The sequence below is a fragment of the Nycticebus coucang genome, chromosome 6, assembly GCF_027406575.1.
Source record: "Nycticebus coucang isolate mNycCou1 chromosome 6, mNycCou1.pri, whole genome shotgun sequence".
NCBI lineage: Eukaryota > Metazoa > Chordata > Mammalia > Primates > Lorisidae > Nycticebus > Nycticebus coucang.
The window spans coordinates 12,245,941-12,251,646 of record NC_069785.1 but is presented as its reverse complement, the minus strand read 5'-3'; the positions used below and the strand labels follow the sequence as shown (position 1 = coordinate 12,251,646).

Below are 5,706 nucleotides of genomic sequence, written 5' to 3'. Positions count from 1 at the left end.
GGCACTGCTAAGCCTTTATTCCTTTGTGGTACAAAGAAAGCTCATTTTAGGTGATATGGAGCACCTGGGGAAGAAACCCCTGGAAGGGGAAACACTGCATCTTATTATTACTTCTGAAACCACCTCAGACAGAGCACAGGCCAAAGCGGTAACCATATTTAGTGAGGAGGGTGGTAGACCAGGTCTTGGAGCTCTGATAGTCAAGAGCACTTTCCTGGGGTGTAGGATTTTAGGCTGGAGAAGATACAAGCAAAGACAGAGACAAGGGTTCCAGCCAGCCTACTAAGGCCAACATAAATACCTGGAGTATGAGCCACCAGTCAGATACCTGCCCTGTGCCCTCTGACCAGAAACTGGGCCAGGTCCTCGAAGACCAGAGCATCTACAACCAGTTACTAAAGATGGTGCTGCATTTACAGTGGCTGATAAAGAAGCACTTCATTAAGCTGGAAGTGACCAGACACAAGTGACAACTGAAAGAAGAGAAGCATGCCCAGTCTATCTGTGAGCAGGGAGACTATCTAAACCTCTCAATGTGCAAGATGGTCAACGTCCTACAGTCTGGGGCCACAAGTGGCCTAGAGTACCAAGTGTCTCTCCCTTGCCTGGACTCTAGGGATGATGTCAGAAGTGAGCAGAGGGCCCAACTATGCAGGCAGCCTGAGCCTGCTAAGTTAGTTCCCCTGCTAAGCGATTTTGAACCTGCCTTTGTCAGCCATGGCCTGTCGAACCGTGGGACTGATATCTCTGTTCTTGTACCACTCAAGCTTCCGGGACTACATTGCCTACCAAGGAGACAAGTTCCATGAGGACAAGAACACCTTGGGCTTCATTAACCTTGACACTAGTGAGAACAAGCTCTGCCTTGATCTGATGATTGAAAGGTTGAGTCAGAATGACATGAACCACGTTGAGGACTTCCTGCTGCAGTACCCTGATTGGAGAGGACAGCCATTCCTGCGGGAAGAAGTGGCCCAGTTCCTGACCTATTACTGCAGGGCACCGGCCCAACTTGATCCAGAAATTGTGGTGGTTCTAAATGGCTGCTGCTCTGTCTTCTCTGCACTGGCCATGGTTCTGTGTGATCCTGGGGAGGGCTTTCTGGTCCCCACTCCCTTCTCTGGTGGCTTTGCCATTAGCTCGCACTTGTACACAAAAGTTGAACTGATGCCTGTTCACCTGGAAAGTGAGATCACTGAGGCAAACACCTGTCCTTTCCAGCTCACCGTGTACAAACTGGAGCAAGCCCTGCTGGAAGCTAAGAGTAAGGGGAAAAGGGTCAGAGGCCTTGTGCTTACCAATCCTCAGAACCCTCTGGGTGACCTCTACTCCCAAGACTCACAGATGGAATACCTGAAATTTGCATGTGATCATACATGAGATTTACTTGCTGTCTGTGTTTGATGAATCTATCACATTCCACAGTGTTCGGAGCATAGAAAGTTTGCCTGATCCCAACAGGACCCATGTGATCTGGGGCACCAGTAAAGATTTCGGCATCACCAGCTTCCGCTTTGGTGCTCTATACACCCACAACAAGGAGGTGGCCTCTGCTGTGGGCTCCTTTGGCTACCTCCACAGTATCTCTGGCGTCGACCAGCACAAATTTTCTCTACTGCTGCATGCCCGAGAGTGGATTGACGGCGTGTACCTGCCCACCAATCACTCCCAGCTCCAGAATGCTCACAGGTACATCACTAGCAAGCTGAAGGAGTTGAAGATCCCCTTTCTTTATCGTGGTGCTGGCCTCTATATCTGGATCAACTTGAAAAAGTACTTGGACCTATGTATGTTTGAGGAAGAAGTGCTCCTCCATCGCCACTTCCTGGACAACAAACTGATTCTGTCCTGTGCCAAAACCTACATGTCTAAGGAACGTGGCTGGTTCTCCCTCGTCTTTGCAGAAAATTCCCTCTGGCTAAAACTAGCCACGCATCGGTTCTGTCAGGTGCTACAGGATCAGAAGCAGTCTTGGATAGAGAAACAGCTGGAGGATTCAATGAAAAAGTAGGTTATCATCACTGCTCAGGAAGACACTGGTGTCTGGGTCTCTGGTCGAGAAGACTGTATGTTGAACTGATGCTTCAGCCCAGCAAATGGAGGAATGATCTCATTTGACCCAGTCATCAGCCTCATTCAACTGAGCATCTGCCATCTTTGGAAGCTTTGAGTCTCTTATGCTTTGCTAATAAATGTGAATGCAAAAATGTTTTTATTGGGGTAGGGGTGGGAAGGCAGGCACTTGGAGGGATAAAGAAAACTTGTAGGCCCATATTTAAATGGGCCAGCTTTTATATTCACTATCTAATAAATCCCACATTGTCTTAAAAAAATAAAATAAAAGATTACACGTATTTCTCTGGTCTTAAAATTCCTTTAAAAAACACATGGCAAATAGTCTGTTATTTTTGCAGATGTTGAATTTGAATTCCTAAGGCTAACACTGAAAAAAAGATAGAGAGCGGTTTTTCCACTGCCCACTCTAATTTCATGCTTATGCTGTGCACCGGCGACTTGGAGAGCAATATTGCTGTTGTAAACCATTCAGCTTGTGCCAAATATCTTTGCTCTTCTATCCCTGCTTCAAAATGTCATATCTTTCAGCTGTTCAACTTCCAGCTGCCAAAAATCAATGGGTTTGCATCTGTTGTTTCCATTTTGTTGTTCTAGATCAAAAATCCATTGCCAAATGGAAACTTAAATCAATGCTGAATTCTATATTATATCACTGTTGGTAAACAATAATAAATACATTTATTTTACAAGGTGCTCATAGCATCTAAAGTCATATTTTTCTCTTTACACTTTTCGAACAGGTAAAATATAAAGTGAAAGGAGGTTTTTAATCTAATAAAGACATCTCTATAGTATATATGCTTACTATGTACATGTATATAATAGAATACCATATATTACATGCAATACATAAGCTATCTTTCTATCTATAATATCTCTGGCATATATTATGGACCCTACTCAAATATTTATTTGATTTTATGGAAATAAAGTCCAAAGTTCATCACTTTACAAGCAGAAGTTGCTGAAGTAATGGTATTACTTGTCACTACAAACGTATATTCATATATCATTAATATAAACTCAAAGTTTTGTAATTTTTTAATATTTAGCTTGCAATTTAGCTAAAGTTTCATCATGTAGAGAAGCGAAAATTATAGCAAACTCTGTAGTTGAAAGTTTTCACACTAGTACAGTATTTCATATTTGATTGTAGCTTTTCACTAAGTGCTTTCACAAGCCTTTAGTTTCATGAAACTATGTGCTATTTTCCATATATAATACTTATTAAAAATTGTCAATTTTTAGATGCCTCAATTTCCTACACTAAAATTAAAATAGATGGCTATAGATAAAGGGATTGATGAAATAAATTAAATTGGTATGAGGAAAAGATTATACATACATAAAAGCATATTTTTAAAAATTTTTCTGAACTAACACAAAAGATTGAATTTCAAACTAAATTTTAGACACACACACGTATATACAGAAGTGGATCTAGTACAAGTTTATAAATTAATGTCTTATGTTTTAATTACTCTACTTCAACTGTTATGTCTTCCAGCAGCTAAGGCTGAGAATACTTCTATCTCTTCTGGCTGACGTCTGAAAAGGACTAAAATGAAAAGAAAGAAACATTTGGCATCACAGATATGAATTCTTACCTACAGAACATGATTCCTAATTAAGACGCTGCCTTGTTTCTGCATACTCTTTGTACTACTTAGATAACAGGGATCAGCTACTAACAGCGAGAAATCTCCCCTAGGCAAGATATAACATCTTCTTTTGAGGAAACAACCCATGCATACAATGTTTTCCAGCTAGGTTAATATGAAGAAAGCCAGACGCTCTGAAGCTCGCTGCCACTTATTTCCCTGCAATGAAGCTGAGGATGCCCTTGTCAAGGCTTTCAGAAAACTGCAGCCAACAGCCCCAATGTTGCTAAACTCGCCCTTTATGCCGACCTGTACCTAATCTTGCTCAGTTACCTCTGATTTACTTTTATTAAAAAATTGTCTTGTGGAAAACATCCATAGAAAATGATTATAAATATCACTTTAAAAGTCATAGAATGTTTTAAACTCCAAGGTTTCAAAAAAGGATTTATTGCTCATCTTACTGTTTTGCAACCAATTATATAGTACTGTATAATGACATTAATTCAGCATGTCTTTCTGTAAGGTAATGATGTATGCATAAATTCCCATTGTTTAAGAATGTAGCAACACAGAGGTAAACAAATCAATATATTAAATATTTATGGAATATATCTTAATTTCCTTTTCAAAAGGAACAGCTTCCCACACGCAATCCAGTTTTTTCCTCCACATGACTGCTGCCTATGATAACACTGAATGGCTAGGCTCTGAATATAGCATCAATATAGTTTTGTATTTCTAGAAACTGGCCACATAATAGCCTATAACCAGCACATTCCAACATGTCAAAAATGTGATTATCTGCTTAGTTGTGTCTCCCAATATCAGTCCCTTTTTTATGTTGAGCATATAACCTCTTGGCTATTTGCTATTGCCAAAAAGTCTATTTTGGGAGATATCATCAATCCTAGCACTGCTGGCAGCAAATAGTTGGCCGTATTCTGTTTTTGAATTATATAATTTGTTGTCTTTATATTTCAGAGCAGTCCAGTAATTTTTCAGAAGTAAGAGTTTCCTGGTCAGTTGGACAATTCCTCAGTTATTATAACTTTGTTTGATATGCTGATATGTTGCTTAATCACGAAACACCCAAGAGACGTGATAGGTTGAGAGGCATTTCAGGACAGAAAGCCAGAGGGGAATCCAGCCAATTAAAGACAAGAAATCTATGAAAAGGAGTGGATGAAATAATTTAAATTATAATAGAGATATCTTTGAGTAATCTGTCCCTAAATGAAGTAAAGTTAATTTTAGAAAAGCTAAACAGATTATCATTGGGGGAGGGCTCTTGACTCAGGAGTGCCAAGTCCTGAGTTCAAGTCCTTAAATCCATTCAACACCATGTGAATGGACATGATTCCCTCAGGTATACTGTATGTAACATTAGCTAACTTAAAAAAGGTGATATGGGGACTAAATGTGCAAACTATAGCTGACTAATAATTGTAGTTGTTTCATTTTATTTTTCAGATTTCAAGACATCATCTCACTCTCTTGAAATCCCTTGATAATATATATTTTACATATTTTAGGATATGCAATTTTTATAATAATTTAATCTTTTTGTTTTATTCATCAAATTGTAGATTTCCTGAGGGCAAAAGCTATGTCTTACATTTCATGATTATTCCCCACAGTCTATCTTTGAATGAATTAAAAATAGTAGGTAAGCATTAGTTCTTAGTAGTTTAAAGGCTGGAGGGAAGAATGTTTTCGCAGGTGGAGATTCATTGATTGCAAAGACCTCCAGAAAAATCATATGGACTCATCAAGCAAACTTACAATGCACATTTTTCTTAATCAGCAACATTTGTCTAATTAATGCTAGTTCTTTCAGTTATTTATGAATCACTTGCCCTGGGAAAAAAGGTTAATAAAAGAAGGTATTGTATGTAAGTTTGGCACCTGAATAGAAGGTGCTAAATATATAAAATATTTTGACTTTGTTAGATTATATTAAAAGACATATTGTAGTGAATGATGCATTAAATTTATGAACCATCTTGAAGCAAACTGTGGGAACTTT

At 39.0% G+C, this 5,706-nt stretch overlaps 1 pseudogene; it reads left to right on the top strand.

Moving 5' to 3' along the window:
• The first annotated feature begins 308 nt into the window (after positions 1-308).
• LOC128589239 (probable inactive 1-aminocyclopropane-1-carboxylate synthase-like protein 2) lies at positions 309-2,011 on the top strand (annotated as a pseudogene).
• The last annotated feature ends 3,695 nt before the right edge of the window (positions 2,012-5,706 follow it).